Source organism: Mobula hypostoma, chromosome 26 (assembly GCF_963921235.1).
Source record: "Mobula hypostoma chromosome 26, sMobHyp1.1, whole genome shotgun sequence".
Classification (NCBI taxonomy): domain Eukaryota; kingdom Metazoa; phylum Chordata; class Chondrichthyes; order Myliobatiformes; family Myliobatidae; genus Mobula; species Mobula hypostoma.
Window position 1 is genome coordinate 39932146 of NC_086122.1, and position 13548 is coordinate 39945693.

At 41.2% G+C, this 13548-nt stretch overlaps 1 protein-coding gene across 5 annotated transcripts in view; it reads right to left on the reverse strand.

Moving 5' to 3' along the window:
* The window catches only part of LOC134338232 (transcription factor HIVEP3), a 698117-nt gene that overhangs the window by 340230 nt on the left and 344339 nt on the right, over positions 1 to 13548 (reverse strand). For all 5 annotated transcript variants that reach the window (XM_063033927.1, XM_063033932.1, XM_063033926.1 and 2 more), the window contains one exon: positions 809 to 895. The gene's annotated coding sequence lies outside the window, so the exon portion shown is untranslated. The remainder of the gene's footprint in view (positions 1 to 808; positions 896 to 13548) is intronic.

Genomic DNA, 13548 nt, shown 5'->3' on the forward strand with positions numbered 1-13548 from the left:
TTGACTGACAGGTGCGGACAGCCCAGCGCATCTGTGGATGTGAATTTCCCACTATTCAGGACAGTTACAGTGACAGGTGCATAAAAAGGGCCCGAAAGATCAATGGGGACCCGAGTCATCCCAACCACAAACTGTTCCAGCTGCTACCAACTGGGAAATGGTACTGCAGCATTAAAGCCAGGATCAACAGGCTTCAGGCCAGCTTCTTCCACAAGGCATCAGACTGATTAATTCACGCTGACACAATTGTATTTCTAAGCTATATTGACTGTTCTGTTGTGTATCTTAGTGCACATACTATTTTTTTTTACAAATTACTATAATTTGCACATTCAGACAGAGATTTAACGTAAAGATTTTTACTCCTCACATATGTGAAGAATGTATTAAATAAAGTCAGTTCAATTCAATTCAAAATCCTAGCACTCACCAGATAGAGCAGACAACCATGTGCACATTAATGTGTGCATATATGGGTACCTCTCTATCAATGAAAAACACAACAGTAAAACACCACAAGAAAAAATCAGCAAATGCTGGAAATCAAAGTAACACACACAAAATGCTGCAGGAACTCAGCAGGTCAGGTAGCATCTACGGAAAAAAGTACAGTCAGCAGAGTAAAACACCAGTTTTGCAATAGACAAAAATCAACTGGCAGTTCTTGACCAGGGACAGTGCAATTCATTAGGTTCTAATACAGAAATGCAACAACATGTCAAAGACATTCCTGCAAGGCTGGTGACCCATCGCACCATCAGGAGTCAATAAAAACCATTGTTTAAACACCAACGTAGAATTTATTTACCTTTTGGTTTATCCTGTAATTCATACAGATTTATTCTCTTTCTCCATGCATGGGATTCTTAACAGTCATTCAGATTTCTTGCTTTGGCTGTGGATACAGAAAAAAAAAACACAATATCATTAAGTGTTTGTTGTCAATACTGGAATAAAATATCTCTACCATTCTTGTAGCAAGATCACAAAGCAGGCATTCTTCTGGAGACCTCTCACCAGATTCCCCGAAACTCAAAGTAGATTCTTCAAAATATAATCATCACATTCTTATACCCTTAAGATTAAAAGTGCAAATTTTTAAAAGTTCTTCTCTCCACTAATCCAAAAGGTTTGTTGCAAATCTCAGCAGAATTAACTTCACCTTATTAGTGACATATATAACTGTTTCTCAACTTTCTTCATTTTATTGCCTCAGTGTTTCAGCTGATATCATTATGTTCTGGGCTGAGAGATGGCCAGGTGCTGCAGCTGAAAATGATCCACTCCCAGGACCTCTGTAGTACTGCACTCCCCCAGTCATGGTCAGCCCCATCAGACTAATTTTCCACAGATTTCCACTTTAAGGCACTGAGTTAGCAACTCCAAATGGGTTTCCAACATGTTATTAACACCAAATTGGCCAAATATATTCACTAATTGTGGACTAAAGACATATTGGAGTTACACCAACAATGAACCACAATCTCAGGGAAAGATAAGAGAAGAGAAGAGAAGAGAAGGGTTGAGGAGGTAAATGTTCCTGAACTGCATTTATGGAGCATCTTTAAAGTAGTAAAATATTCCAAGGTTTCTACTCTGGGCCACACTTAAAACAGGCAGCCTTTTAAAGGAAGAGAAGTTAAACAGGGAAGAAAATACCATGAAAAATGAACTTTTAATAAGGTAAATTGAAAATTAAATTCCCCCCCTTCCACAACAAAGGATTATGTCTTTTTTTTTGCTCCAAAGTTTTGCCTTTTTTCTCTTTCTTGACTGTCTTGATATAATTGATGTATAATAATATTTATGAATAATTTATGTAGATTACTACATTATTTTATTTTTATTGTGATATAGTATATTTCTATGCCTTGCAATGTGCTACTGCCACAAAACAACAAATTTCACAACAGACTGTATGCCAGTGATAATAAAACTGATTCTGATTCCAGCTTATATTGTGTGTCTTCTCTGTATCTACGTGCCTGTGAATCTCATACAAAAAAGGTTTTCATTGTACATGTACCTCACTGTACAGTTACGTATTTATTTAGAGATACAGTGCAAAGCAGGGGTTTACCGCCCTTTGAACCGTACCACCCAGCAGGCCTCCAAATTAGCACCAGCCTAGTCACAGGACAATTTACAATGACCACTTGTGCACATCATAATGAACTTAACTTGACTTGCATTAGGCTCCCTTTGATTGATTAACTTTGTGCAATAGTTAATTCGAGATCTTCATGACACTAAACGTCCAGGTTAAGTATGGGTGTTTGTGGTGTTAAAATAAGAGATCTCAGTCAGGGAGTCACTGGCAATACACACGGATCCTTTCAGGGCTTCTCCAGCAGCCACTCGTCATTGGCTCCAATGCAGTGAGTTGAAAAATAATATAACAATGAGCTAGCAATGGCATATGGCACTGAGGCACTGAGGTCAACAGTCGGGAAATTACGCAGCAGCTTTATAAAGCTCTAGTCTGGTCACATCTAGAATATTGCATTCAATTCTGGTCACCCCACTGTAGGAAGGATGTGAAGGGCGCACAGGAGGTTTACAAGGGTGCTGCCTGCATGAAGGGGCAAGTGCTATAACGACAGGTTGGGCAGACTTGGTTGTTTTCTCAGGAGCTGAGGGGAGATCTGATAGAGATTTATAAGATTATGAGAGTAGACAAACAGCATTTTCCCAGGACTGGAATGTCTAACAGTAGAGATCATGCACTTAAAATGGGGGTGGGGGGGGGAGCACAAGGAGTTCTAGTTGTCTCATGTGTTTTGTCAGAGGTGGTGGTGGAGGCAGACACATAGAGGCATTTAAAGAGCTTTTAGATTGGCACATACAGAGATATGTAATATGGACATTTTGTAAGCAGAACACAACCCATGGACTTATGGACTCACTCTACAACATATGTTCTCAGCAGTTTTTGGATTTTTTTGTGTTTATATAGTTTGTCTTCTTTTGCAGATTTGTTGCTTGTCAGTTTTCGTGGTTTTTCATTGATACTATATTTCTTTGTTCTACCATGATTGCCTGCAAGAAAATGAATCTGAGGGTAGTGTATGGTGACATGTACATACGTTGATAATAAATTTACTTTGAACTTTGAAGGGATGGGTTTTGTTAAGCATTTAATTACTTTTTTAATTAGTTTGGAACAATGCAGTGCGCTGAAGGTCCTGCTTCTGTTCTGTACTGTTGTATATTCTAAGTTCACTATGAAGAAAGCAAACCAAGTAATTCCGATTATCTGGGGAATATCATCAGACTTCAAAAGATATTAGTCCAGGAATCTGCCCCGAAGAGCACTTGATGTGGTGCTGGAAAGATTGACTTCCAACAACCACAACCATCTTTCTTTGTGTGAGGTATGATTTTAACCATACCAGTCACTCTACCATCAGGGAGTAAGCAATTTGAAAATGAATTAGAAATGAGGCATAGGACCCAAAGAGACTTTGCCTTGTGGATCCAGAATTGACTTGCCACAGAAGGCAAAGGGTGATTGTAGATAGTTCATATTCTGCATGGAGGACAGTGACCAGTGATGTTCCGCAGGGACATCACTGTTCCCCCTCGTCTTTGTGATCTTTATAAATGACCTGAATGAAGAAGTAGAAAGGTGAGTTAGCAAGTTTGCTGATGACACAAAGGTTGGGGGTGTTGTGGATAGTCTGGAAGGTTGTCAGAGGTTACAGTGCGACATCGATAGGATGCAGAACTGGGCTGAGAAGTGGCAGATGGAGTACAACCCAGATAGTGTGAAGTGGTTCATTTTGGTAGGTCATATCTGAAGACAGAATATATTATTAATGGTAAGACTCTTGGCAGTGTGGAGGATCAGTGAGATCTTGGGGTCAGTATCCATAAGACACTCAATGCTGCTGCGCAGGTTGACAGTGTTGTTAAGAAAGCGTATGATGTGATGGCCTTCATCAACCATGGGATTGAGTTCAAGAGCTATGAGATAATGTTAAAGCTATATAAGATCTTAGCTAGACTCCAACTGGAGTACTGTGTTCCGTTCTAGTCACCTCACTACAGGAAGAATGTGGATACTATACAAAGGGTGTAGAGGAGACTTACAAGGATGTTGCCTGGATTGGAGAGGATGGCCTATGGGAACATGTTGAGTGAACTTGGTCTTTTCTCCTTGGAGTGATGGAGGATGAGAGCTAATCTGATAGAGGTGTATAAAATGATAAGAGGCATTGATCGTGTGGATAGACAGAAGTTTTTTCCCAGGGCTGAAATGGGTAATACAAGAGGACACAGGTTTAAGGTGCTTGGAAGTAGGTACAAGGGGGATGTCAGAGGTAAGTTTTTTACACAGAGGTGTGTGGAAAGCACTACCAGAGAGAGTGGTAGAGGTGGACACAACAGGGTCTTCTAAGACACTCTTAAATAGGTACATGGGGCTTAGAAAAATAGAGGGCTATGCAGTAGGAAAATTCTAGGCAGTTTCTAGAGTAGGTTACATGGTCGGCACAACATTGTGGGCTGAAGGGCCTGCAATGTGCTGTAGATTTCTATGATTCTATGAAGTAAGGGAAGATATAGAGAAGAAAAACAAAGATGGCCTTGAATGGAAAGGCCACTTCATTCATGGAGGTGATCTTAGAATCAGAATTTGATGCTAGGCTGACACTTATTCTGAGGATTGGAGGGTGGCTAATGTAACCCCACTTTTTAAAAAAGGAGGGAGAGGGAAACCGGGGAATTATAGGCCGGTTAGCCTAACGTCGGTGGTGGGGAAACTGCTGGAGTCAGTTATCAAGGATGTGATAACAGCACATTTGGAAAGCGGTGAAATGATCGGACAAAGTCAGCATGGATTTATGAAAGGAAAATCATGTCTGACGAATCTCATAGAATTTTTTGAGGATGTAACTAGTAGAGTGGATAGGGGAGAACCAGTGGATGTGGTATATTTGGATTTTCAAAAGGCTTTTGACAAGGTCCCACACAGGAGATTAGTGTGCAAACTTAAAGCACATGGTATTGGGGGTAAGGTATTGGTGTGGGTGGAGAATTGGTTAGCAGGCAGGAAGCAAAGAGTGGGAATAAACGGGACCTTTTCAGAATGGCAGGCGGTGACTAGTGGGGTACCGCAAGGCTCAGTGCTGGGACCCCAGTTGTTTACAATATATATTAATGACTTGGATGAGGGAATTAAATGCAGCATCTCCAAGTTTGCGGATGACACAAAGCTGGGTGGCAGTGTTAGCAGTGAGGAGGATGCTAAGAGGATGCAGGGTGACTTGGATAGGTTGGGTGAGTGGGCAAACTCATGGCAGATGCAATTTAATGTGGATAAATGTGAAGTTATCCACTTTGGTGGCAAAAATAGGAAAACAGATTATTATCTGAATGGTGGCCGATTAGGAAAAGGGGAGGTGCAACGAGACCTGGGTGTCATTATACACCAGTCATTGAAAGTGGGCATGCAGGTACAGCAGGCGGTGAAAAAGGCGAACGGTATGCTGGCATTTATAGCGAGAGGATTCGAGTACAGGAGCAGGGAGGTACTACTGCAGTTGTACAAGGCCTTGGTGAGACCACACCTGGAGTATTGTGTGCAGTTTTGGTCCCCTAATCTGAGGAAAGACATCCTTGCCATAGAGGGAGTACAAAGAAGGTTCACCAGATTGATTCCTGGGATGGCAGGTCTTTCATATGAAGAAAGACTGGATGAACTGGGCTTGTACTCGTTGGAATTTAGAAGATTGAGGGGGGATCTGATTGAAACGTATAAGATCCTAAAGGGATTGGACAGGCTAGATGCGGGAAGATTGTTCCCGATGTTGGGGAGGTCTAGAACGAGGGGTCACAGTTTGAGGATAGAGGGGAAGCCTTTTAGGACCGAGGTTAGGAAAAACTTCTTCACACAGAGAGTGGTGAATCTGTGGAATTCTCTGCCACAGCAAACTGTTGAGGCCAGTTCATTAGCTATGTTTAAAAGGAAGTTAGATATGGCCCTTGTGGCTACAGGGGTCAGGGGGTATGGAGGGAAGGCTGGGTTCTGAGTTGGATGATCAGCCATGATCATAATAAATGGCGGTGCAGGCTCGAAGGGCCGAATGGCCTACTCCTGCACCTATTTTCTATGTTTCTATGTTTCTATGTTATCCAATAATCCGTTGTTATCAGTCCATGGTCCCGTATGCTCGTCTTGCAATATTTCTGTCTTTCATACTGACCAAAGAATGCTTATTTATTCCACAACAATGACAGCCTTCAAATGATTATTTATTTATTTAGAGATCCAGAATGGAGTCAACACATCCAGCCTTCGAGCCGCACCGCCAGCAACCCCCGATTTAACCCTAGTTCAATCACAGGACAATTTACAATGACCAATGAACCTACCAACTGCTACGTCCTTGGAATGTGAGAGGAAAGCGGAGCACCTGGAGAAAATCCATACATTCCATGGGGAGGATGTACAATCTCCTTAAAAAGAACACCAGGATTAAGCTCCAGATCTGAGGGGTAATGGGGTTGCGTTAACCTCTATGCAACCATGCTATCTGGCAGAGGAGCAAAAAATAAACCATGCTCGATATTTTTCTGCTTCTCCCTTTCTCAGTTAGGAAACATGACTGGTTCTGGTTTTCAAAAGAAAGGTGGGGGGGGGGAAACGCCTATTCAGCTGGTGAACTGTCTAATACTGCATATCACACAGTGGAAGTGAGAAACCAAAAATGGCATTTCACAACGCCCATTCACATCCCTGCCCGTGGCCCACGCAAGTCAGAATCAGCAGGAGGCAATCTAAATTTAGCATCTTTGTGCAATATTTAGCCTTTATCACAATGACAAAGAAAACCCCAGGATGTGGTTAAGTGTAGGAAGTGGACGCTCTCACTATTGACGTCACACTCTCGGCTAGAAGCAAGTGTGTGTGGTAACTGCTCACATTTTGTTAAGACTTGAGGATGCTTGACATCTGTAAAACCTCGTTAAGTAGAGTGTTTTATGGCAATAGGTACTTCATAAAAATAGTAACGGACAGAAGGTCAAGCAGAGATATCAGGATGAGTGACCAAAAGTGCTTGGACATGACGGGAGGGTAAAAGGAGGAAGGTTAAGAAGTTCCACAGCTTAAGGCCTCAATTGCTGATGATGTGGCCATCAAAGATATAGATAGCTAGAGATAGATAAGAGGCAAGATATGGAGGAGCATGGAGATCTTGTGGAGGGTTTGAGGTTCAAAGACAGTTAGAGGATTCAGAGAATAAGACAACGTTGACATATATGTAATTTGATAATAAATTTATTTTGAACTTTGAAAGTCATGGAGTGATTTGAGCTCAAGCATGCCAATATTAAAATGGAGGAACTGCATTTGCTTAACAAGCCGAGAGACTCAGGACAGTAGGTCACAACTAAATGACGAAAAGTGTGCCCCTCATTTGGTGCTCTTCTGCAGAAATCTTGGACAGCACCTTTAATGCTAAATCTAATGTTTGTAGACTGCTGCAAGAAAGATAGGCATATATAACTCTCCCTCTTTCTCCGTGTGCTGATAGACCCTCCGCAACTACATTCACTTCCCTCTTTGTTTCCACATTTTCTGCACCTCAGTGAATTTTTCTTCACCATTTCAGCATATTATTGTTGATTTTCTACTGCTAATAATGAATAGGTGGAAAATCTAATTATTGTTACATTTTCATTCACAAAATCTTTCCATACAAAGCTAAAAGATTACTTTCCATATGTCTCTGTGTCTAGTCTAGTCTTCAGTAACCTTATTTTTAATGGAAAATAACCTCTGTGTCATCCTTGTAGTCACTGCCTACTCTCCTCTGAAACTCACTTGATCAACAGATGTCTTAACCATGATTGAAATCACACACTGTGTCCAATGAGCTGCCTTAAAGAAACAAAACATGAAGTCTAACGTGTAGAGTGACAAAAGGGGTTAAGAGGCTCTTAGATTTTATTTCCTTTTGTATTTTTATTTAGCGATACAGCATGGCCCTTCCAACCATTCAAGCAGTGCTGCCCCAGCAACCTCCAGCAACCCCATTTTAATCCTAACCTAATCATGAGAGAATTTATAATGACCAGTTAAGCTACCCGTTACGTCTTTGAACTTTGGGAGGAAACCAGAGCACCCGGGGAAAAGCCACATGACTGTGCAGTGAATGGAGTGATATGGACATTGTGTAAATACAGTAGATGTTAGTTTAGTTAGGCATCTCAGTAACAGTTACATTAGCTTGAAACAACATCATGGCTGTGTTCCTGAACTGCACTGTTCTATTATCTAATGTTTGTGGCTCTGGATTCCAACACCTGCGCTCTCTTGCTCCTCTATTGCAGGGGTTCCCAACCTGAGGTCCACTGATCCTTCGGTGAATGGTAGGGCTCCATAGCTTAAAAAATTGGGAAGCCCTCCTCTACTGAAATAACCCTTTCTGTCTCAGAGGGAGTATAGTTTCCCCCTGATCAGCATTTACTCAGGAGAAGCTGGGAACCAACAGGAAATGAATAGTGGCCTGCATACGAATAACCGTATGGTGTTTGAACTTCCCATTACGAGGGAATCCTTCTTAAAGTGTTATTTCAGGGTTTTACATCATTACATTTTTTTGAGATAAGTTATTGAAGAAGACTTCCATCAAAATAGAATGCCTCATCTGAATGCTGCTCCAACCAGCTTATGTCAACTGGTCTGAACCATATTTACTCCTCAAACAAGACAAAAATAAAAGATTTTCTGATCATTATTTTCTGTGGGATCTTGCTATGCTGAAATCAATGTCGTACTTTGTAATGCTGATCAGACTGAAAAAGTGTTGATTATGAAATATAAGGATAGGCCGCACAAACTAGGCTTGCACAGAAGATTAAAGGATTATCTAATTTAAATAATTAGGTCAAGTAAATAAAGTGACTAGATATGTAGCAATAGGGAGGGAGTCCAACGTAAAAGAGGAATTACGATATGTTATAATTAGACTCAGTGGTGATAGCAGGAAGCACTGGTACACACAAAGTGTGGAAACCAGGAAATCCCTTTCCCAGCAAATCCACCCCCCACCCCCACAAGACAAATCGTCCTGAAGGTGGAGGGGTGGGTTAAGTGAAATGTTCCAAGACTGACATTGTAGATTTCAGTTAGCCAAGGTGCCTCTCTTCTCCCCTTATGTCTAATTACCTTGAATTCTACTTTGAACTGAGACCCACAATTGTTAACTCTCTGCACCACAGTTCAAGAGCTTTAAGCAGCAGAAACATCTTTTTTTGGTCAAATCAGCAGAGGAAAGATTTAAAAAAGGAGCCTTGCAGGCCAGGCAGCATTTATGGAAAAGAGGACAGTTGACTTTTTGGGCCGAGACCTGGGACGGAAATGTCGACTATACTCTTTTCCACAGATGCTGTCTGGCCTGCTGAGTTCCTCCAGCATTTTTGTGTGTCAATATCCTTGTAGGCAGGTTTGCTAGAGCTGTTGTGGAGCGTTTAAACCAATTTGGCAGGGTGCTGGGAATGGTAGGGATAGGGCTGCGGTTGTGGCAGTCGGTATACAGGCAAAGTCAGTCTGTAGTGAGACTGTCAAGAAGGGTAAAATTGCAGTCAGTGGGATGAGTGAAGTGTGACATGGGAACAGAATCAAAAAGGGTTACAGATACAGGATTGAGGGTGTAATAATTGAATGCACGCGGTATACGGAATAAGATAGATAAAGGCAGCACAGTTACAGATTGGCAGGTTTTAAAATACATCCAAGGATACACGCACAAAGCCATGCTGACTATTCTTAATCAGTCCATCTCTATCCAAATACTCATAAACCTTGCAATAACTTTCCCACTACTGATGTCAGGCTCATCAGCCTATAATTTCTTTGTTTATTTTTAGAGCCTTTCTTGAACATGGAACATGGAACATTTCTGCTAGGGCCCCTGCAGTTTCAGTACTTGCCTCCCACAGGGTGCGAGGCAACATCTTGTCAAGCCCTAATTTGTCCACTAATTTGTCTCAAATCAGCAAACATCCCCTCCTCTATGTAAGGTTCCTGGCCTCACTGCTGCCTTGCCTCACTTCTATAAATTCTGAGTCTGTCTCCTGAGTAAATAAGATGCAAAAAATCCATTTAAAATCTCCCCCATCTCTTTTGGCTCCATGCATATTTACCATACTGATATTCCAGAGGACCAATTTAGTTCTTTGCAATCCTTTTGCTATTTACATATCTGTGGAATCCCTTAGGATTCTCCTTCACCTTGTCTACTAGGGCAATCTCATGTCTTCTTTTAGCCCTCCTGATTTCTTTGTTAAGTGTTCTGTTCTATTTCTTATACTCCACAGGCACCTCATTTGTTCCTACCTGCCTATACCTGCTATCCACCTCCTTTTTTCTTAAACAGGGCCTCAGTATCTCTTGAAAACCAAGGTTCCCTAAACCTGTTATCTTTACCTTTTAATCTGATAGATAAATGTTTTGAAAACCTTTTACAGAGAAGATTTACTTGCATCATCCGCAAGATCTGTACTTACTGCCAAATCTTGTTACACCTGAACAGAGTGGTATGTCAGAGCAATTAACAGTCAACTACAGTCGTGCATCTGTTGGTGAGGAAGCAGCGTTTTATGGTAATCGAGGAGTTCCTTGGTCACCATCACTGATGTTTGCCTTTTTCCCCCAGATGTATTTAACTAACATAATTTACATTCATGATATAGAGGGTGGAATCTGGGACACTGTGGCAGTAACTACACCACCATGCTATCCTTTCTTCCAGAACCAACATGATCAAGAATAAAGTCCCACTTCTTTACAATTATTTCAGAATTTCCACGAATTGAGCTCACTTCCAGACCTTTTTCAGGAAGTTCCAAAAATTAAATCATCTTCTTTCACCACATGGACATTAATTAGCAGTTTATAAAGTCTTTTGAATTTTTTGTAGGAATTAAAAGAAACTTATTGCACTTGAATATAAAGAGCAAATGGTTGTTTTCCTAATTATTTCCAATAATTAAAAATACAGTTGCAGATTCAAGCTGTGAAAAAGCTATTTTTAGTTGTAATAATCAATCTTAATGATTATTCATAAATATATTGAGGTTTTTCGATGCAATACATTTTTTCATTGTACCTTAGCACATGTGACAGTAATAAACTCATTTAGCATTTTCCATAAAATCGTATAATTTAAGATGCTCCCTGGACACACAGGCTGCGGCAGCCTCTGAGTGGAAATACATCTCCAAACAAGAATAATTTTCATCCCCAGAGCAGAAATTTCACCCCTATGTCACTTGTTCTGTGGGAAAATGCAGATGTCCAGTCTCTGCACAGCAAGGGTCCACAAACAGTGAGGAGGTTATATGCTGAATTCAATATGTTAGCCAGGACAAGCAGGGTCTGAGCTTAACGGAAGCCTGAAGTAATGTGTTCAGGACCGTGGTGAAGTGTTAATCTGCATATTATACTGAGAACCTGGTGTGGAGTTTGAACTACAACTTTTGACTTAGTGGTGGGCTGTCATCTGCAGGTTCAGGACTGTTGGTCAGATTCTGGCCATCTATAGCCTCTGTTTTGATTACGTTCCATAACAATAAATGGTTTAGCTGGGAGAGGAGAGTCAAAGTTCAAAGTTTGAAGTAAATTTATTATCACCATATACTGCCCTGAGCTTCATTTTATTGCAGCTATTCACAGCAGAGCAAAGAAATACAATAGAATCAATGAAAAAACACATACAAACAAAAACTGACAAACAACTTATGTGCAAGGTAAAATAAATACATAAATGAATAAACACAAAACAAATAAATAATATGAAGAATATGAGTTGTAGAGTCATTGGAAGTGGGTCCAGTGGTTGTGGAATCAGTTCAAAATGGAGGTGAGTCAAGTTATCCACGCTGGTTCAGGAGCTCGATGGTTGTAGGTAAAGATTTCCACAAGTACCAGTTGGAAAGTTTCTGAAGTATTACAATCCTGAGCTACGTTTTGTTTAGCACCTCCCACCATCCCACCATTAAAAGCAAATGCAGAAAATAAGGAAAGGTCAGAAATATTAATGGAAAGCAATAAGCTGAACTCAGATTTATGGAGCGATCCAGTTCTCCCCCAGAGAAAGCAACAAGAAAGTCATGAATCTCATCTGTTCATCTCTGTAGGACTGCTGCTGATCTACTGTGACAGGCCTTGCCTGAAGACCTTCATAGGAAGGGGCTGCAGGTTCTATCTTCATCTCGCATTCATTTGGTCAGGTTCCCGTCTTGTGTGACTTTCATCTGGTGTTAAAGACTCACAGCACACGAAAGTCTGCTTTCTACTTCAAGAGCAGAGAGCAGCCAATGTTAATCTAAAATGAAGCAAATGCACTTCCCTCAAGAAATACTTAGAATTTGAATAGTTATTACAAATAACTGCAGATAGCAGGAAGCTGCCTAAAGGCTGTAATCTAATTGCATAATGCAGTCAGGGTCAAATACTTATCAATGTCAAGTCCAACCCTTCATTTCCAAGCCTTCAGTCCACAGTTTGCCACTCACCCAAATCTGGACTGCTTTCTGCTAACTTTCACCATTGGTTCTAACTGGTATCATCCATCAAACCTGTCAGCTCACTGTCCTAATGGGATTCTTACCAAACAACGTCATACACACACACAGCACAGAGAAAGGCCCTTTGCTGCACCAAGCCCAGACCAACTTGAAAGGTACTTGGAGAGGTTTGTGGTTGGAAAGTTTTAGAGGTACCTGAGCCAAATGTGGACTAGCTTAGGTAGGAATATTGGTCGGTTTGAAGCAGATTGTCTGAAAGGCCACTTCTGTGCTGCATGATTCTGTGACTATCATTCACTGATTTTACACAAGTTCCATTTTCTTTATTCTTTTCAACAACCTTCAGCCCTCAGATTCTACCTCTCATCCACACACTGTGGGTGATTTATAATGGCTAGTTCACCTACCAGCCCACACGTCTTTGGGATGTGGGAGGAAGCTAGAGACCCAAAGGAAACCACATTTTGACACCCATCCTGGACCAAGACTAAACTTGGGTGTCTACAGCTGTGAGACAGCAGCTCCACGAGCTGCACCACTGTGGGGTCAATTCCAGAATCTGTGCCAGGCTTGATCCAGCATGGGCTCTGAGACACTATTGATCTTCCTGCAATTGTAGGCCTCTGCATTATGAAGTGAAGAGAAAGACAAACTACTGTTAATGTAAACTATTTTGCTTCCATTTAATGGTTTTAATTATTTAATAATCTTTACATTTGAATAAAGTATTTTTGAAGATTTTGCTGTAGTTTTAAAATACAGAGATATTTAAAGAATCTAAAATGAATTAACAGGTTTGACCACTGGTAAAGCCTAAGCCAGGCTTTGGGGGTGAGCTGTCTGAGATTTGTCTGGGATAGACTATCTGTACCCTGCCTCAGTTAGCGTGACTGTGGGTGAACCTCAGGCAGCGATTCCAGGCTTTGGGAGTGGGCTATCTGAGACACGCCTGGAATAAACCATCTGCACCCTGCCTCAGTTAGTGTGACTTTCGGCAAAATTCGGGCAGCA